Source organism: Sus scrofa, chromosome 15 (genome assembly GCF_054392235.1).
Source record: "Sus scrofa isolate SSC_HxYL_T2T_F1_AM1 chromosome 15, Sscrofa_HxYL_maternal_Yorkshire_Landrace_v2.0, whole genome shotgun sequence".
NCBI lineage: Eukaryota > Metazoa > Chordata > Mammalia > Artiodactyla > Suidae > Sus > Sus scrofa.
In genome coordinates, this window is record NC_139397.1 from 110,233,005 (window position 1) to 110,254,615 (window position 21,611).

At 43.0% G+C, this 21,611-nt stretch overlaps 1 protein-coding gene across 6 annotated transcripts in view; it reads left to right on the forward strand.

The window, feature by feature from the left end:
• Positions 1–21,611, forward strand: part of MYO1B (myosin IB) — a 191,559-nt gene that overhangs the window by 3,055 nt on the left and 166,893 nt on the right. For 3 of the 6 annotated variants that reach the window (XM_021075959.2, XM_021075962.2, XM_021075966.2), the window contains exon 1: positions 16,261–16,354. The exons of the other annotated variants lie outside the window; for them this stretch is intronic. The gene's annotated coding sequence lies outside the window, so the exon portion shown is untranslated. Of the gene's footprint in view, positions 1–16,260; positions 16,355–21,611 lie in introns of those variants that run through there. 6 annotated transcript variants of the gene reach the window in all.

The following is a 21,611-nucleotide window of genomic DNA, read 5'->3' on the forward strand; positions in this document are numbered from 1 at the left end:
ATGGAAGTTCCCCGGCTTGGGGTTGAATCCGCTGCAGCTGAGGCCTGCACCACAGCCACAGCAACACCAGATCTGAGCCCGCATCTTCGATCTATGCCGCATCTTGCAGCAACGCTGAATCCTTAACCTATTGAGCATCTGTAATGGACTGAATGAGGCCAGAGATCAAACCCACATCATCATAGAGAATGTTGGATCCTTAACCCATGGAGCCACAACAGGAACTCCAGAGTATCTTTTAATACTGAGAACGACAGCACTTTGATTATCTATTTGATTAGCCCTTTGCACATTTCGTCACTTTCTCATATATGATCATAATTGACTCTTTCAAAAACCACTGTGAGATAGGTTTGGAAGGCTAGATTAGTGATACCGCAATTCTTAAGACTGTATTGTAAATCTTTCTGTATTGTAAATAAGCTGTTTGATGAATGAATAAACTTTAAGTGAGTGAAACTTCATTTTTATTTTTTATTTTTTTCTTGCTTTTTAGGGCCACACCCATGGCACATGGAGGTTTCCAGGCTAGGGGTCAAATTGGAGCTGTAGCTGCTGGCATACACCACAGCAGTGTAGGATCTGAGCTGCATCTGCACCCTACACCACAGCTCGTGGCAATGCTGGATCCTTAACCCACTGAGCAAGGCCAGGGATTGAACCTGCATCCTCATTGTTGCTAATCAAATTCCTTAACCACTGAACCATGACAGGAACTCCTGAAACTTCATTTTTAAAAAGTTAGGCTGCTAACATTTAAAAATAAGTGTTTTTTGGGGGGAAATATTTTAAAGTGGTGGAATGGAGTAGGTCTTATATTCATTGGATATTTCTTGAAATCCATTTTAGCCCTTTTTATCTTCCAGCCTTTATTAGAACACTGCATTTTGCTTCTTTACTGAGACCCAATGCCAGAGTGTCTTTTTAGAAGAGGAATAAGGAGGGAAGGCATGTGATTACAAAGAGGAAGTGGGACACCAGAATTGGAATCATACACAGCAGCAGGCTGTGTAGATTTTCCCAGCACATGCTCTTTGTCCTGGCAGTCGCCTTTTACAGAAGACATTCTTCCTTAGGGAAGTGTCAAGGGTCTTTCTTTACAATATCCTCTGAGATCATCACATTTCTGAGCTCTGTGGGAACACACATTCCACAGGATTTCTGTGCTCATCTTTTCCCCACAGGGAAGTGAACAAGCCTAGGCATCCACGTGGAAACGGAATGGAAGTGGTATCCTTCCTTGGGATGGAGTAGAGAACAGTGCCAGGAAGGAGACATCTGACCTTGACCCAAGAGTGACCACCAAGCACAGGAGCGGAGTGGATTTGAACACTTGTCTGTGGATTTCTCAGAATGCTCCTAGGCAAATGGAAAAGTCAATATTGGTTTTTGTTTTGTTGTTCCTAAGATAACACTTTGAAGGCTGAAAGTTCTACCTTTACTTGTGTAATTATTTCAAGCTAGGACGTCATTTGGGGTCGGCAGGGACTATGTTGCAGGTGCAATAACTTTTGCTCCCTGATGCCATTCATTTCCCGCCCACTGGGTATTTAGGGGATGCGCACGTGGTCTACTGAGTTCTGACAGAGAGCACCTTCAATTTACCAGCTGAGAAGGATGAAGAATGCTCTTATAACCTGTTGGAGGTTTTTTAAGTTGCTAGTGTCTTCATCAGTTCATATCTTATTAAGTGCACAGTTGATGCAAAGCTGTGCATTAAAAATCAGCAAAGGAAATTCATTGTGCATCAAGAGATGTGGCAGGGCAGCTCAGTGTGCCCCAAAAGTGGATGTTGGTGAGATGAAGAAAAGGACTGTGACAGCTGTGGTGACCAAGACCACACCAACACATGCTACTGAGATAAAAGCTGGAAACAAACAAAAGCATGAGAGTGGGAGGAAACCAAACACAGTGCCTGCTCCTTTTTTGTCTTCCATTTTACTTCCTCTGACCTCTGATTGGGGCCACAGGGGTTGGGTCTCTGAACACCTGCCTCTGAAGGCTGGATTGCTTGCAATGTTAGGAAGCATCTTCTTAGGGAATTCGCTGCCTCAGGAGAGAGGAGAGGATCCTTTTCTGGGGCCTGAGGATGTATAAAGTCCTACTCCATGGGAGAAGGTGGTGAATTCCATGGTTGGCGCAGGTGTATGGCAGGTCCTTGGTGCCCTCCTGCTTTCTTCCCTCTGCACCTGCTTTCATCCTGTCCTTGTCTGTGTTCAACACAGCTGTGGATTCAACCCCACTAAGGCTGTTCATAGGCTTCAGGCATAGTAACATTGTGGCGGAGACACAGGTCCCCAAAGCATCAATCATTTTTATTTTGTTAGATGACACTCATGCTTCGGTTAAGTATTGGGTGCTTGCGCTGTATCAGGCTGTATCCCAGGTACCTTGTATAGCCTGTTTTCTTTAATCCTCCTCGTTCTCCTTCAGTAGGAGATTTTTGTCGACGAGAGGGTGGAGTAACATGGCCAGGTCTAGGAGAGATCTAGCCTAAGACCATGTGTTTTATAGAACAGCACACTGCTGTTCTCAGAAGCTTTGGGCCACTTTAAGGAGTGAGTTGTGAGGAGTTAAGAGAGTGAGCCCACCCCGACAGTCTCTCTCCCTCCTGGTTTGCTCGCTTTGTCCCCTGGAGTTTGGGCTTCTGTGCATGTCCTTGGCTGGACCGGGGCTGGGAGAGTTGGTTGAAGTGCTTCTGAGTTTCTCCTATTCTGGGGCTTGCGCTTCTCTCCACTGCATTATTCTTCTCCCCACAGTGAGGGAAATTCAGCCTGCTGGTGAGAGACTGAGGAGCCAGCCCTGCCTGCTGGTCTTTCTCATCCTTTGTTGGTTACCTTCTTCCTTCTCTGAGAGAATCAGATGGCTTTCTAGGAATTTCCAGGGGGCTTGTCTGGTCTCTGGTCTCTCAAGCGTAGTGTGCTGCTCGATCTCCAGTTGGAGTTCAGGGTCTGATGCGTGGGGATGAAGTGGTAGGAGCACTATTGCAGAGCTGCAGCTCAGGGGATCAGGCTTTGGACAAGGCAGGGAAGCAAAGAATGGGTATGGAGTTGATACTTGTCCAAGATAGGCAGTTTTTGAAATTGAGATCTGGAGATAAGTAAAACTTGACATTCTTCTTTCTTCGCTTATCAGATAAACAACACCACTGAGGTTCTAAAAATAGCAGGTGCCTGGCTTCCCTTGGTAGCTTGGAGAGGCCAGGAGGAGACCAGGTCTGCCTTATAGGGACTTTCTGATCAATCCTGCATAATTTCAAACTCAAGATGCTTTGAAATTATACAGATGGCTTCATTTTGCTGTGTTAAAATGACAATACAATTCAGAATTATACAGGTTTTTAAACTTGTTTTTAAAAAAGGGAATTCAGCATCCTTTAAGAGACTTTAGAAAATTGAATTGGAAGGACGGTGGAACGGAACACATTATTCATTATTGATTTTTGTTAGTGTGTGCATGTCATTTGCCTGCTTGTTTTCTCTGGTTTCATGAAAGCATTTTCCGTACGCTTCAACCAAAAAAGAAAAAGCAAACCAAAAGACGATTGAAAAATTCCTGTTGGCCCATTTACTTTTGCCAGTGTACTCCTCTCTCCTCCCTCAGTGTTGCTTCCTTTTAAATTCCATATTATTAGACTTTAAGGCACCATTTGCAACATTCAGGTTGCAAATAGGTTCGGTTTCTAGCTGATCATTGTTTCCCTTGAAAGTGTTTCAAAATAATCATCACTATTTTATTCACTTTAGAGTCCTTGCCTAAATGCTTTTAGGAAAAAGTTTATTTGTATAACATTGGGCTTAAGCCAATTTGCACGGCTTTTTTTTTTCCCCCCAATCCTCATGCTGTTTGCTTACAGTTGTAATAAGTTGACCACAGTTTTGATTTACTTCTGATGTGGTGAGCCGTCTAGCAAAAAGTTCTCACTTGCTTGAAATCTTCAGGGTGTTGAGAGGTATTCATAAAAATATATGAACTGCCACATTGGGTGGGATTCAGGAATCTGCTTTCTGCAGAAGCAGAATCCTCAGTATTCTGTGACATTGGGAGAGGGGGCTAGAGTTAAGAGTTTATAGCTTTAATAGGTTTGGGGGCTCTCTCTTCAACATCCATAATTGCACAATCTCTTAAAAACTTCTCATTCATATATTTAAATTCATATATTCAGATTCTTGAGTTATTTATTTGTATTCTGTATTTTAAACATTCTACACCTTCTTTAAAGGTAGAATTTTACTGTATAGGTATCTTGACTTCAGATTTAATTTTTGGTAGAGTTGAAAGGGCCTTTAGGTCACCACTGTCACCCCCTTCCTTGTGTCTAAGACCCACTCAGGTTCATAAAGTTAACCAGGGACAGATCTGGGCACTGGACTCCAAGTCTTTTTTTTTTTTTTTTTTTTTTTTTTTTGTCTTTTGGCCATTTCTTGGGCCACTCCTGCGGCATATGGAGGTACCCAGGCTAAGGGTCTAATCGGAGCTGTAACCGCTGGCCTTCGCCACAGCCACAGCAATGCCAGATCCGAACCCTGTCTGCGACCTACGCCACAGCTCATGGCAACGCCAGATCCTTAACCCACCGAGCGAGGCCAGGGATCAAACCCACAACCTCATGGTTCCTAGTTGGATTCATTTCTGCTGCACCAGGAAACAAATGTTTCTTGGATACAGGAACTCCTAAATGTTCTTTAACAGAAACTCCTAAATGTTTCTTTAAATAAACTTAAAAAAAAAAAAGTTTTTTGGGGTTCCCATCGTGGCCCAGTGGAAATGAATCTGACTAGCATCCCTGAGGACTCAGGTTTGATTCCTGGTCTCGCTCAGTGGGTTCAAGAGCTGGTGTTGCCATGAGCTGTGGTGTAGGTTGCAGAATCAGCTTGGATCTGGTGTTGCTGTGGCTGTGTGTGTAGGCCAGTGGGTACAGCTACAATTCAACCCCTAACCTGGGAACCTCCATATGTGTTGGGTGCGGCCCTAAAAAGACCAAAAAAAGGAAAGAAAAGTTTGTTCTTTGCAGAAGCCCTTATCGTGGACTTGAATTTGTAACTCTGCACCGTGGCTCTCCAAGAGGAAGATAGCATGTGCACACGTCCCAACTCATGCGACCATTGTCCCACTTTCTGGTGGGATCATTATGTAGCTAACACTGCAGTAGTCACTTTGCTGTATCATTTCTAGATCCATCACTGTCTGGCTTTCCATGGGAAAACGTATTCTCTCTGAGCCACTGGCCTTTTATTTTCCAATCCTTAAGCCTCTATTCTGGCTTGGTTCTCTCTCTCTTGTGTTTTTTTTCCCTACCTTGTTGTTCTAGATCTTTCCTTGGCCCTGGAAGCTCCCTCTCTGCCTTTCACACCTACACATCCTTCACAAACCAACTTTTCTGAACTTGTGGCATTTACTGTTTCACAACTTAGAAAAGAGAAAATATTTGGAACAGTCAAAATATTGAGAGTAACATTGCACATCCCTAATGGTTAAATTATTGGGATTCACACAAAATGCCATTTCCCATAATTGTGTTAGTTCATGTGTCAAACACACATTGTATTCTTCTCTCTCCTCCTCACAGGTTAACTTGCATGTATGTTCTCAAAATATGTAGTTTATTTAAAAAAAAATTGTGTTACTGGAATTGCATTGCATTTGTATAAAAATTTGGGGGGAATTGACATCTTTACAATCTCATGGTTTCCCATCTGCCACCTCAATTACCTCTTTATTGATTTAGGTCTTTATGTCCTTCAGTGAAATTTGTAATTTTATATGTAAAACTCTTTCACATCTTCTGTTAGATTTGTGCCAAGGCGCTTTATGGTTTTTGTGGTCATTGTGATGGGAATTGTTCACACATTTCTGACTGGTGTTGGTACACAAGAAGGGCATTGATTTTGTACTTGTTTATTGATGGGTTCTTAATCCATCAAGTTCACATTTAAACTTGTGTTTGCTATGGGAGCCTGAGGTCGGGTGGCTTTTCTAATAGAATGTCACACAATCTGTAGTGGAAATGTCATAATTCACTTGAATTTAAAAATTGTATATAATAATTTTATAAGTAAAGGGAGGCGTGATTTTTGGTTCTTCAGTGCATTCAGATATTCATTCATCAAAAGTTTGGGTGCCTGGTATGTGCTTTACTAGGCACAGAACAAGTATGTTTCTGTTCTCATGGAACTGGAAGGTGAGGGGAAAGCAACATTGCAGAAATGAACACAGATAGGAGTTCCTGTCTCGGGAATGAACCCAACTATTGTCCATGAGGATGTGGGTTCGATCCCTGACCTCGCTCAGTGGGTTAAGGATCCCCCGTTGCCATGAGCTGTGGTATAGGTCGCAGACAAGGCTCCAATCCCAGGTTGCTGTGTCTGTGGTGTAGTTCTGCAGCTGTAGCTCTGATTTGACCCCTAGCCTGGGAACCTTCACATGCAGCAGACGTGGCCCTAAAAGGACCAAAAAAAAAAAAAAGAAAAAAAAGAACACATATTTATGACATATATATGAATTGTGATATTTGCTATGAAGGTAAAGGACAGGAGGCTGTGAGAAAAAGAAAGATGGGCGGGGGAGACTTTGGGTTGGGGGTAGAGGGAGGGTCTGTCCAAGGAAAGGGGCATTCAGGCAGCTGCCTGCAGGTGGTGAGTTGGTGGTGCTGCCAGAAGGGAAAGAGAGTGGAGGTTTCCTGCCAGTGAAAAATGGGCCCAGAAGCCCCAAGGTGGAGTCCTGCTCTTAGTGATAGGTTGTTGGACATTTTTGTAAGCAATGCCTTAAATCAGGTTTTACTTTTAGTAAATCACCATTGTAGTGGTGTTTAAGTTGTGATGACGTGAAAATACTTATTTTTGGCCAGTATGTTCCCTCTCCTCCTCAAATGAAACTGCCTCTGTGATGTGGCTTGAATGGGGTCATTGCCCATCTCCCAGTCCTGTTCTACCACTTGAGAGCTGCCGTAGCCCTGAGTTCTGGTGGCTGCTGGTTGCACAGACGTCCAGGGCTCTGCACTATTGGACTGGGTCTTTCTTTTGTCTCTTCCAGGGTCTCCGCCATCTGGCACCTTCTGGTGTGTACAGGGTGGGGTGGGAGGAGGGGTCCTGTCTGAGTTCCACACATCTCATTCCCCTGGGGCAAGCGCATCAGAGCCTGGTTCTCTCTGTGGACGTGAGTCCTTGCTCCAGGAAGACAGTGTGGTGCAGGGGTTATAGGCTGTTCCCTGGAGAAAGTATTGGTTTTGAAACTTGACTCTTCGCTCAGTAACCTCTGTCTTTGGGCACATAGTTTAATCTATCTCTGCCTTGATTTTCTCATCTGCAAAACACAGGTAATAATAGAGTCTTCTATTTGGGATTGTAATAAGGTTTAAACGAGTGAACACACATATTCCCGGAATAAATAGTGTCAGGCACAGAGCAAGCACTCAGGATAAATCTTAGTTGCTACTCCTCAGTCGTTCTTAAAAATGGATTCCTGGGGTTCCTCCTCCCCCCCTCCATTCACCAGATATTCAGATCTGTTTGAATCCAAGCAGTGCATATAATTTATGATTTGATACAGGACTCTAGTTACTCCTCTGAAAAGTAAATGGGAAGAAAGATGGCAAAGAAACCAAAATGTTCACAGTGATTGTGTTTGTGTAGTAGGTTAGGATGATTGATTTATTTGGGGCATTTTCTGTAATCTTGGTTATGTTCCCTCTGAACTAATACTAATATTAAGAAACCCTGTGAAGAAAGGTCAGGCTGGTAGTTGCCCAGGTGGTTCACAATGTGGGGCTGAAGAGGGTGGGACCTGCTTGCTCTGATTGCATTCGCAGGTGGAGTGGTTCTCCACTTATGCTTACAGTTGCAGGAATGCAACCGTATTTAAAAGTCTTCGGCAGAAATATCTCTCCCAAATTAGAAGATGGGGATGTGGATCTTTGTGAAACTCTTTATCCTTGGAGTGTTTCTTTTTCTGTCATTGTTTTCTCTTTCTCTTTCTTGCTGCACTCCCTGAGTGGGCCTCTGGCCATCTGTTACTCTCTTTGGTCTCCAATGACTCTCCTCCCCTTGAAAACCACTCCTTTCAGCAATACTTGATCTTTGTTTTTATTTGCTGGTCACACAGAAATGATGCACACATTTTTACAACTCAAAGAGTAAATTTTACTTCTAATTTTTAATTGTACAGATAAATGTAACTTTCCACTCTCAAAAATCTTGTAAGTTGCCTTTTATTTACTCATACCTACAGTTAGTTAATTAACTCACTAAAGTCTGGGATTGTTCTGTGATTTTCTGGAAGCATCAGGAATGTTGGGGAACTTGGGAGGCTGAAAGGAAGGGGAGATTGAAGGGGTGCTAAAGTTGAATTTTTCCCTTTTTGCTTATTTTGCTTAGGGTCATTTGTGTGACTGCCATTTTGTTATGGCTCAGAATTTTTAAAGTTTTCCACACTGAAAGAACAGAATTCTGGAAAATTACCAAAATACATTTTTAGAAAGAGAACTTTGCCAAATTTGACACATTTCCTCAAAAGCCCGTTGATTTTAATTACTTTCTAAAAAGTTCAGTGAGCTTTCCAGCTTTCCTTTCATGTGCCTCTTCTTGAATAATTGTGAGAGGAGAAATGGCCTTTCCTGCTAAGTTTGTTTTATTTACAGGAATTTATTTTTAAGCAGTGACATATTCTGTATCTCAAAATAATACTGACATAGATTTCAAAGAAAGCATGACAGCAACAATTGCCTGGTAGCAGCAGAGGAGCTATTTGCTTGAGAAATATTGCTGATTTCAGTGAGATTTCATAGTCAAAAGCACAGTCTAATTGAAGGGATTTAAACTAGGTGATGCCTCTTCTGCCTTATTCCACAATTTATGTTTTTTTCATCTTCAACCACAAATGCTTAATTTGGTTGTAATAAAATATTTACATATTCTCCGCTGCAAGGAAATCTAGTTCAGTGAGAGTTAAATCTGGATATATAGAATGGTATAACTGGGATTTAGCGTTCACTTTTCAAAAAGATTCATCAGAGGAAATCCTTAAATTAGAAACAGCGTGTATACCACTTTGGAGTAAGGCAGCAATTGCAGAAGGTCTGTACATGCCCTGTGCTGCCCATCAAGTTTTTTCACAGACCCACTCAGTAGGGATGTGATCTTGTATCTTGTCTGTTTCACTTCATACACACCAGTACATGGAACAGAAGAAATTTGTTGGGTTTAGCTGATGCATGCCAAGGATATGATGTGTTTAAGAAGTTGGAGTAAGGGAGCTCCCATCATGGCTCAGCGGAAATGAATCCGACTAGGAACCATGAGGTTGTGGGTTCGATCCCAGGCCTCGCTCAGTGGGTTAAGGATCCAGTGTTGCTGTTAGCTGTGGTGTAGGCTGGCAGCTGTAGTTAGATTTGACCCCTAGCCTGGGAACCTCCATATGCCACAGGTGCAGCCCTAAAAAGCAAAAAAAAAAAAAAAAAAAGAAGAAGTTGGAGTAAGGAGTTACTGCTGTGGCACAGTGGGATGGATGCTGTCTCTGTGGTAGCGCCAGGACTCAGGTTTGATCCCTGGCTTGGCACAGTGGGTTAAAGGATCAGGCATTGCCACAGCTGAGTTGTATGTTGCAATCGTGCTGATTCCTGGCCCCAGGAACTCCATATGTTGTGAGGAGACCAAAAAAAGAAAAAAAAAGTAGTGGTAAAATTATCAGCCCAACCTTAATACTTGCCATTTGTTGCTAACTTAAAACAGAGTTTCCTTGTGGCACAGCAGGTTAGGCCTTATCACTGCAACTGCTCAGGTTGTTGCGGTGGCAGGAGATCAGTCCCTGGCCTGGGAACATTCGCATGCTATGGGCATGGCCAAAAAAATTGAAAAAACAGAGAGGTATAGGTGAAATGCTAAAGGAAACTTGTGGCATTTTACATCTCTAGGGAAGACTTGTTTCATATTTCATGGACTCTGGGATGGGGTAGTCGACAGCATTTCTCCTTAGATGGGAAAGGCACCCCTTCCCTGCCTGGCAGTCATCGAGCCTGTCAGAGGTGGCTTCACCTTCTCTAATTTTGCTTCCAGCACTGCACTTGCCCTCTTGGTAGCAGCTCGTGTGGGGTGATCCTTTCTTACGAGAACAGTTAATAACCACGGCAGATGTTGGGAGCCCAGTTCCGCATTTGTGCAGCTGTTTATGTGTCCAGTTGGGTTTCTTGAAAGAATTAATTTTTAGGATCTCTCACTAAGGGCTACAAGTATAATGGGATTTAGGAGGAAACATTATTTTATGGGCATTTGTGTTGGATGTTGCAACAGATATAACATGCTGGTAGAATGGCAGCTGAAGGAAGTTCTGTAGTAAACTTCCATTTATCCTGAAACCAAGCAACTCAGAAGTCCAAAATTATTAGAACTCTCTTTTGGATATTTTGTACTGGAAAATCATCCTTCGAACATTATAGAAAGTTTGGAAAATGGAGCTTAAGAAGACTTTTCTTGAGCTAACTCTAAAATGTCAGCTACAGTCATTTCTGAATATTCCTTTCCAAGTTTTCTATGTGTGTGGTTTGGAATGACTGTAACCTAGAGTTCATATATTTTCTATATTGCTGTAGGTTTTCAAATAAACTTTATAGTTGTGTATTCCACTGAGTACCATAATTTCCTGAAGCATCTTTTTTTATTGAACCATTGGGTTGCTTCCACCACTTTGCTGCTATAAATAATAATACTGTGATGAATGTTTTTGTACATATAACCTTTTCTATATCTTGGTTGATTTTCTGACAGAAGATGTTGAGAATGAAATGATGGGATCAGTGGTTGTTGTGCATGTTTTGATGTACTCCCTCTTTAATCAGGGGGGTGGGTGTCGTGATTGGATTGGAGGGGAGTGGGTTCAGATGGAGTCTGGGGTGACACTGGGAATAGTTGACACAGACAGCTGAATACGATGGGCTCCATTTGGGATATGGGGCCTCCAGTCAGAGAGTGAGGTTCAGCAAACCCTTGAAGCGCAGATACTAGGGCTCAGGGACAGCCAGGGCCTGAGGGAGGGACCACCAGCATCCAGGTGTGGTTGAAGCTGTGGATCTTGTGAGGCTCCCTTAGAGAGTGGAGTGAGAAGAGGGGAAGTGAGTGACAGAACTGCGGGGGACATTGTTTTGTGACAAGTAGTGGAAGGAGAAGCCACTAAGGAGAATGAGAAGTGGTGGGGGTGGGCAGTGCATAGCCAGGAAGAAATGGCCAGAGGGAAGCCAGGGGAGCAGAGAGTTTAAGGAGAGAGTGCAGTGGGGACCAAACAGGTGGTGTCATTTCACTGGATGGCACATGCCAAGTGAACCGTGGGTGCCTAGGAAGGGTGGCAACTGTCAGAGGTGGGCTGTGTCAGAAAACCTGAGCTGGAGGAAGAGGGAAGTTGGCGATCATACAAGTTTAAGAATGGTGTGTCAGTCTGTGTGGGCTGCCATAACAAAATGCCACACATAAGTATTGTAAGCGACAGAAATACATTTTCTCACAATTCTGCACACTGCAAGTCTAAGGTCAAGGTGTTGACATGTTTGGTGTCTCCTGAGGCCTCTCTCCTTGGCCCGCAGGTGGCCACCTCCTCATTGTGCCTCATATGGACATCCCTTGATCTGTGTTGGCTGTGTCCCTACCTCCTCTTGTGAGAACATGTTTAGGGCCCACCTTAACGGCCTCGTTTGCTTTTAATCATCTCTTTATGGGCCTTATCTCCAAATACAGTCCCACCCTGCCTGAGGTGTACTGGGGGTTAGGGGTTCAACATATGCGTTTTGGAGAGGACACATTTCAGCTCCTAACAGACCTGAGTCTAGGCCTAATGATATACTTATCCTTTCTCTTTGCTCTGTAACCTCCCCACCCAGTCCTCACCACTCACCCTCTGCTGCTTCTTATCATACTTGGTGTTTCTTGGCTTCAGTGACCCATGCTCTGGTCTCACTCCTCATCTCCTCCTGGTCCCTTTGGTGTTCAGGAGGGTTTGGTCCTTGGCTTGTTTCTTCTCCTAGAATCGAGTTCATTCATTTGTCTCCAATTTCTTCTCAACTATAACTCAATCTCTTGTAGCAAAGTATTCCTTCTCTTAGGCATAAAAGATGTGTCAGGTTAACGAGTAAATTTTCTTTGATGATAAGGCTAAACAATTTTGTAATCTTGTCCTCATGGTTGCTTATTTCACAGTTAAAAAAATAAACATAGTGGGAACATTGATTTTTTTTTTTTTTTTTTTTTAGGTCAGGGTTCAGTCAAAATTTATGTTTGAGTCGATCTCATATTTTACAAATTAGTTTACCCCCCATCCCCCGAGTTTGGTTTTGGATTCCTTTTTTCCCCAAGAGCCTATCTCAGTTAAAATAAGATTGAGTGGGTAGCTATCCCAGTAGTGCCTGGGGGCAGAATTATTTGGGTGGGTATGGTATTAACTGCCTTTTTTCTCCAGATGTGCTTCCTTCCTTCCTTTCTTTCTCTCGCTTTCTTTTTCTTTCTCTCCTTCCTTCCTTCCTTTCTTCCATCCATCCTTCCTTCCTTCCTTTAAAGCTATTAGAGGTAAGGTTATCCTATTTGATGCTGAGAAGGGGGTCTTTACTTGTATGGTATTGGTGAGGGAGTTGGGGTTGAATTATGAGTGTATATTATTTAAACTGTGGCTGGTTGCTTTGGGGTTTCTGGTGTATATGGGTTTACATAGTGTTTTGCTCAATACTCTATTGAAATATATCAATATGACTTTTATAGAAAGGTTCATATTTTTATTGAAAAGGATGGCTATCAGATTTCTAAAAGTATATAAATTATGGATAGGTTTACTGTTTGGCTAGCCAAAAGAGAAGCATCCAGCTTTTGCTGGGAAACCTGGAGAGGAACATTTATCTCTGTCGACAGAAGTGTATGATTTTATTATGTTGTTTGCTGGGGGGTTTTTTTTGGGGGGGGCCCGCACCCACGGCATATGGAGGTTCCTAGGCTAGGGGTCGAATTGGAGCTGTAGCTGCTGGCCTTCACCACAGCCACAGCAACCAGAAGTGTGTAATTTTAAAGTATGAAACTCAAATTTAGTTTTTAATAGTAACTTAGGTGTTTTTTCTTTCTATCTTTAAGAGGTGGGTCATTGGAATGACATGTGGCCTTGTCCTCTTGACTCTATGTCTGGTTGTGGGTTGGAAGTGTTATTTTTGTGCTTTCTTAAATGACTTATGCACTTTTGACTGTACCCTTGGGAAAGAATAAATATGGTATGATCATTGGACATAGTTTGGAAAAACCAACCAGATTTTTAACCTGGTAATGTGATAGTACTACTCATTTTTATAACTGTCTCAGCTCAGGGCTTTGGAAAACTCTCTAAGCTCTTCGTGACCTCCAGATTTACTGGAATAGTTAGTGTTCTTTTCCTTTGTGAGATACATCAACTGATGCGCATAATACAGTAAGTGCCCAAAGTTAGAGGACTACCCTGTAGTGTGTCTTGCGTTTCTTTTCCCACCAGTGGAGATATATGCTTGTCTGGACTCAATTGTGTTTATCTCCAAACCTATTTATGTCAGTGGTGCTTATTATGATGTTTAATATCATGGTTTAAAATATATGTGCAAAAGAATTGTTGTTTCTGTGAAAATTCCTTTGAGTGTTTTAGAATACATTTCTAAAAATGATTACAGCTAACGTCGGAGTAGCTGAGAGTACTAAATGATTTGGGGGATTGTAAAGTATTCTCACTAATATTGTTAGTCAGGATGGGTAGATTAAGTTCTGATTATGTAAAGCCTGAGAATCTTAGTGACTCCAAGCAGTAATGCACACTCACACTGAGTCGTAGGTCGGGTGGGGGTCTGCTCTGTGTTGCCCTGGCCCTCACTCAAGGGCATAGGCTGATGGAGTCGTGCCCTCTGGATCCCTGTGGCAGAGGCAAGGGCTGATATGAATGAAGCCTGCCTGGCCATATGCCTGGATTCAGCAAGGTGGGGACATATAATCTTCTCATGGAGAGGAGTACCGAACGCGTGTCAGGAGTGATGCAGTCCACCTCACATTGCCTCCCAGGTATCTTTACAGCCTCACCATTCTCCAAAGAAATTAGCCCTGGAGGAAGATGCCGTGAGGATGGTTTATAAGAGACCACTGGGTACCACAATCCATGGACATGTACTCCAAAGGCCTCAGTGCTACAGCAGAATATTGGCAAATAAATATGTATGTTTATAGAGTTTACTTAATATGTTTAGGTATGTTTCATTTATTTATGACTTCCATCTTTAATTCACTTTTTAAAAAACCCTACCAGCCAAACTGTCAATCTTTATGCATTTCAATGAGAGAGCATCTACTTTAGTCTTAAATCCTTCTCTCTCTCGTGACTTCTGTAAAATTAGTTTCTCACCTTTTATAGATTTTGATAGATTTTGCGTTTTAGGGCCACACCTGTGGCACATGGAGGTTCCCAGGCTAGGGGGTCGAATCGGAGCTACAGCTGCTGGTCTTCACAACAGCCACAGCAAGGAGGGATCTAAGCTGCATCTGTGACCGACACCACAGCTCATGGCAATGGCAGATCCCCAACCCACTGAGCAAGGCCAGGGATCAAACCCGCATCCTCGTGGATGCTAGTTGGATTCATTTCTGCTGTGCTACAATGGGAACTCCCTTTTATGATAGATTCATCTGTTATTTCTTTTGCACTTATCCTCTTGTTTGAGTTCCATTAGTTCTACGCTAGTTATTATTCCTGAAATTCTGGATTTGTGCCCCATCTGGATTCTCTACTGCTAGCTTGTGTGAAGCATTTATACAAGTAGAAAAAGGTGTCCTTGAGGGCAACAATCCCATAGGAACTTGATTTGATACTCTTTCCGCATTTCCCCCCTTGACTGGCCCATTTTTTGGCAGTACACAAACTGAGCAACTGCGCAGAGCACTCCTACTCCTGCTTCTAGTCACTCTTCCAACAAAGTAAGACCCTGATCAAACCTCCTTAAAATTTTTCTTTGTCTCTATCCATGCTCAAAATTTTTTTCATTTTTTATTGATGTTTCATTGAAGTATAGTTAATTTACAATGTGATAATTTCTTCTGTGCAATAGAGTGATTCAGTTATACATATACACACATCCATTCTTTTCCAGATTCTTTTCCCTGTGTAGAGTTCCCTGTGCTATGTGCTATTCAGCAGGTCCCTGTTGGCCAGTTACTCTGTATTCATGCTCAGAAATGTTTGATGGCTCCCATCATCTAGAATGGCTGTCTTGGAGTTCCCATCGCGGCGCAGTGGTTAACGAATCTGACTAGGAACCATGAGGTTGCGGGTTCGATCCCTGGCCTTGCTCAGTGGGTTAAGGATCCGGTGTTGCCGTGAGCTGTGGTGTAGGTCGTAGACACGGCTCAGATCCTGCGTTGCTGTGGCTCTGGTGTAGGCCGGTGGGTACAGCTCCGATTCAACCCCTCGCCTGGGAACCTTCATATGCCGTGGGTACGGCCCTAGAAAAGGCAAAAAGACAAAAAAAAAATAAAATACAATGGCTGTCTTCAGCTTTATTTTCCATCACACTATCACTAGGGATTGTCAGTTACACTTGTTGCCCTCTGAGTGCCCTGACATCAGTACTGATGGCCACATAGACACAGGAGGCAGGCTGATTAACACTTCCCTCTCCCCTCCACCCATTCCCACCACCATCACAACCCCCAGCCCATACTCTCAGTCTCGGCTCAGCTTACCTTTCCTCCCAGCTTTGTGGTCCACCAGGGCCCTAAACCAGCTGTCTTCTGCTGCCATTCTGTCTAGTCAGTGTCTTCTGAATATGTCTTGAACTTCTTGCTTTGACATTCTTTTCTACTTAATCACATGCCACTCATCCTCAAAAGAATCCTCAAGGTCCAGTTTCATCTCTTCAGCCATTCTTCTCTGATCCTTCTAGGCCGTGACAATAACTCACCTCTACACATGACCAGTAGTCTCTATGTTCTTTTGGCGGTGAATCGTCTGCCCTCTGCGAGCACTTGTTTTATGAGTTATATTGCACTTAAGAATTTTTTTCCCCCACCTAGATTGTTAGGGACCGGGGAGTGGTTGATGTGGCTCCGTGCCTTCTTCTCCCAGTGCCTGTGCATTCAAGGTGCCCAGGTCAGAGCAGTGGGCTGAGCCTGGTTAATCATATAATTCAGTTCTGGATGGACACTGAGGCCGCTTCTTTCTGACCACAGGATATTGACCTACTTTCTCCTTCTTATCTGTTTGCAAAATATTTGTTGTACTTGGTGTGTTCTCCCTGTCACAACGAATGTTTGTCTCTCCCTTTCATATGAAAACTGAATGCTCAAGGGCTGGTTAAATCAGTGGAAACAACAATGGAGAAGAAAAGTTGGTAAGCAGTTTTAATTTCTAAACGCGGGGCCTTATAATTATGTCATTTTAAAGAGAACTCTCCTTAGTTTTTATATCTACCTATCTACCTATTTAGAGACATGATTGAGAGTAGATTGTAAGTTTTAAGTTTTTAGGCATTTTGATTTAATGATTTACAATATAATAATGTAATGTTTTGGAAACTTTCTTTTTATAAACTACTTGTAGAAGGAAATAACCTTTTCTTAATCACCCATGTACAATATAGTTCACTATTAAATATTTCTTACCGAAACGTGCCTTGGAAAAAATGTATTGTGTGGTTCTGTACATGATCAAACTGATTCACAGTTGATTTTTATATAGCTTTACAGGTTGAGTGTGTGCTATATTCAAGGAAAAAAGTGTGCGCATATGTGTGTGGGGGCATTTGTTTGTATATATCCTTATAGAAATATATGAAGTAATTGCTATATCCCATAGAACTTTTGGAAATTAGCAGAATTATTAAAATTTAATCAGTTTAAATTTGGTAAACAAATTTTAGTAAACATTTTTCACTTGTGACCTAAAAAGGATTATTACAGCATGCCTTGCAGGTTGATTTGCTGCATTGTGTGTCTTTCAGTTTTTCATAAATATTTTGGAATGTGTTTATCAAGTCCTGCTGTGGCACTGTGAGTTAATGATCCTGTGTTGTTGCTGTGGCAGCACAGGTTTGATCCCCTGACTGGTTCAATGGGTTAAGGATCCAGTGTTACTGCAGCTGTGGTATAGGGTGCAACTGTGGCTTGGATTCTATCCCTGACCTGGGAATTTCCATATGCTGAGGGTGCGGCTGAAAAAGGAAAAACAGAAGATCAGAAAAACCCCCAAACTTCCAAATTCTAATCTGCTGATTTTAATTAACTTAGGTGAAGTAACCCACTGCAATTTAGCTATTTTCTCTAAATTTTTTTTTGAAGTGACAATGTTGTTTTGCCTTTCAGTTTACATTATTGGGGTCTTTTTGGTAACATCTTAGCTATTTTTGTTTGATCAATTCTCAACTAATAAACATTTTTAAAACCTTAATATAAATGTGTAAACATCTCTCTCTTTGATTACATAGTATATCGTACTTTATTTTAGTAGCTTACTGCTTAGGGGAGCTTCTGAATTTTTAATATTCCCAAAATACTTTTTCTGAACCACGAGTACAAAGGCGTTATTAAAGATGCATTGTTGGGTGATGCATATTTTTGTTTTACTACGTAGTTTTTTTACTTTGTAATTTTTTGCTTTCACAACTAAATGAATTTGTTAAAACAGCCTGTGCCATTTTGCACCTAGTCATGTATTTGTAAACACAGAGAAAACATTCACACGTGCCTTGATGCCTTTACTGATGATGATCCTGCTGGTTTTATGCATTTCCCTTGGTGCCTTGTATGGTTAGACACTTGATACATTTTTTAAGGTCAGAATAAGGAGAACTGCTTTCCTTTACCTCTGAGTGTGTGTCATTGGAAAAGATTCTTGTGGACTGGCATTTTTGGTTTTTAACATTCTTTGTAACCAGATCCAGGATGCATTCTCACCCCAAAATGAGGAGAGTCATTCTTTCCAGAGTTGGAGCTTTTTGCTTTAGTCAGTAATGATGGAAGCTGGGACAGAATCTTAGGAGATGGTATATTGGACCCCCTTTGTGGGGAAACTGAGGCTCAGAGTTGGTAGTGTGCCCAGGCTCTCTCTCCCTGTGCTCTAGCTTCTGAGGTGAGTCTGAAGCTTGAAACTTGTGTGGTTTTTTTCTGGAGCCACTGTGATGAATTCATTCCAGCCACTGTGGTCTGTTGTAGAATGCAACGGCTGACGCTCTTGAGAGAAGTAACTTGCTTCCTTAACCCAAAGAGTGCACTAAATTCATTTCCCTCCATTGTCACTGAAAAGAGCCTGAACAATTGGGCCTTTTTTAAAGAAAGCAGTTCTGTTCATGCCTACCCCAGACTATTTTATGTGAGCGTCTTTGTTCAGCCAAATATCTTCAAACACCAATTTATAGGGACCCCGAAACTGATGGGTATAAGAAACCCCATGTGCATGGCTCCCAGGTGCAAATCTCTGTAGTTTGAAGTTTAAGGGAGCACTTTGAGTGCTTGGATGGTCTGATCAAGTATAAACAGAACAAAGAATGAATATCCAAGCCATGCAAGCAGAGGAAGGAAACAAGGACAGGAGAACTTGGGTGAGGCTATTAGCATATTAGACACAACTGGGACCCTCTGATTAACAAGCCAGTTCACTTGGAAGGAAAGTTGGGTTTCCCCAGGTGACCATATTCAATTTAATAACCCCTGGTCGTATTTGGTGTCCATGCCTCGGCCAGGAACCAGTCAGAGCTGTCAGGTGTGCCCATTGTATGCGAGCCGTTTTATGTTCACCTGGGGGTTCCAGGGTCTCAGGTTTGCCAATCTAAACACATTGGACTTCTTGGAATTTTTTTCTAATCTGCCTTGAGGGAACAAATTGAGAAGCCTATGGGTTATAATTAGCACGTGCCAGTGCAGCTGAGTTTGTGTTTCTGGCTATAACAGTGGTTTATAGTTTTTGGCTACCTTGTCCCACAGGAACTCATAGGCCTTTTCAGACGTTAGCTCATTAATTCTCCTAACATCCAGTGAGTAGGACGGCATGACCATAGGTTCCCCCTAAAGCCAGGACTGCTTGCCCTCCATTCTAGACCTTCTAGGATTTTTGGCTGGCGAGGGGGTGCCATGCTGGGGAAGGGACCGGAGGGGAAGGGCTGGGGGTGGCTTTCAGATCCAGTCTAGGGGGTGGGTGCCATTCTCTGAAGTTGCCCTGCCCTTTGGTGGTTGTTCCTGCCCTGACTCTGCAGAGCTTCCTCCGGGAAGTGACAGTGGGGACAGTGATGTTGACCGCATTCCTCCTCAGGGTACTGACCGCCACGGGAAGTCTGTTGCGGTCAGTAACAGTTCTCGAGGTTATTTGCCTGGACACCCCGGCCAGAAGGCCAGCTAGGCAGCATGGCAGAGTAGGGCGTTCTCGTCAGGATCAAAGGGAGTGTTGGCAAGGGAGGGGACTAGAGTCTGGTGAGAGCCTCTTGGGAATTGGGCTTTGCTTTCTCAAAAGAGAACATGGAGTGGATGTTGTTATCCCTGAATTTTTACTTATTTATTTGCTTTTTAGGGCTGCACCTGCGGCACATGGAAGTTCCCAGGCTAGGGGTCAAATCGGAGCTAGAGCTGCCGGCCTACACCACAGACACAGCAACACAGGATCCGAGCCGCGTCTGCGACCTACACCACAGCTTATGGCAGCACTGGATCCTTAACCCCCTGAGTGAGGCCAGGGTTTGAACCCGCATCCTCATGGTTCCTAGTTGGATTTGTTTCTGCTGTGCCACGACGGGAACTCCAATCCCTGAATTTTTAGATCATAGCAAATTCCAGAAGTGAATTTCCTGTGATTCAAAGCCTGTGTAGTTCCGTGATGGGGTAGATCAAGAGGGAATTGTCAGTCTTAGTAAACTCTTGCTTCAGAACTTCTGTAGAAAGTTACTCTTTCCAGGTAAAGCGTCTCTAAAACACCGGGGTGTTGTGAAGTTTGGTGACTCAGAACTTAGATTAAAGAGTGTGTGGTATTATAGTAAGTGGGAAAGCCCACCCTCAGACCAGTTAGGAAAGCTTCCTCCTCACCCTTGCTCTTCCAGAAACCCAGATGTGCAACACCTCCTGGTTCCATTTCTCTTTATGTTGAAAGGAGGTTGTGCCTGGGATCCTAAGGAATTCTGCTCATACACCAGAAGAGATCCTTTGTAGTTTGTAATCCAAAACCTTCTGTGTTGTCATGGCAGCCAGCTATTTTTGACTCAAAAAATCCTTCTAATTAGTCTAGATAATCGTCATTTCCACTGTTAGAAAAAACTTTTTTTTAATCCATCACTTAGTGAACTGTAACTTTATCTAGATGCTGCCTTTTAAATCCTTAATACCTGGACTGTGCCCAGGGTTGAGATTAGCCCAGCTCCTGGTTGATGACTTTGACAAGCCAGGCTTTCTATACCCAGACAGAAACAAACCTTGATATTGACGCTGGGTAGTTCCTGGCCCATCTCTGCCTATTGAGAGGTACCTTCTGGGGTGTGAACTCTTAGATACTCAGAATGTTGTATTAATTGCCTTTCCTATTCACAGAGCTTTTTGAGACTGGAGTCTGGCTTTATGGTTTACAGGCTTCCATATGCTTTTAGCTGTTTGTTTTCACTCCTATTTCAAATCTATTCCATTTTATCATTGTCTGATAATTTAATGTCCTTTATATTATTGAGTTTGATGCTTACAAAAGCCACCCTAGCAGCACTCCATTAAATATTCTTAACAAAAAGCTTTAGAGAAAGGTGAGTGAACCTCCGTAGGTAGTGGCTTTAGAAGTGGAATATAGGGGAGGAGTTCCTGTCGTGGCTCAGTGGTTGACGAATCCGACTAGGAACCATGAGGTTGCGGGTTCAATCCCTGGCCTTGCTCAGTGGGTTAAGGATCTGGCGTTGCCGTGAGCTGTGGTGTAGGTTGCAGACGCGGGTCGGATCTGGCATTCCTGTGGCATGGGCGTAGGCTGGCAGCTACAGCTCTGAATAGACCCCTAGACTGGGAACCTCCATATGCCACAGGTGCGGCCCTAGAAAAGGCAGAAAAGCCAAAAAAAAAAAAGAAAAAAGTGGCATATAAGGGAGTTCCCATTGTGACGCAGAGAGTTGTGAACCCGACTAGAGTCCAGGAGGATGCGGGTTTGATCCCTAGCCTTGCTCAGTGGTTTAAGGATCTGGTGTGGCCATGAGCTACGGGTAAGTTGCAGACACGGCTCAGGTCTGGCGTGGCTGTGGCATTGGCCGGCAGTTGCAGCTCCCATTGGAACCCTGGCCTGGGAAATTTCACATGCCACAAGTGTAGCCCTTTAAAAGAAAAAAAAAGTAAAAGTGGAATACAGAATTGGAAAACCAAAAACTGTGTGAAGTAAATGGAATGAATTGATGTGCCTTATATGAACTTCTCTACAGAAGAGTTGACTGGGATGACAACTAGCATCATCTGAGCCTTTCTGCAAATGCATTTCATGGCCCACTTTCTCATACACTCTGGGGACCCCTGCAAAGCACCCATGTGGTTCTGTGTGGCCCACCAACCCCTTCTTCTTTGAGAACCACGCTGCTTGAGTAAATTGTCCTAAAGAGTACAGTTTTCATTCCACTTGCCCTTTAGCTTCATAAATACTGAACAGGT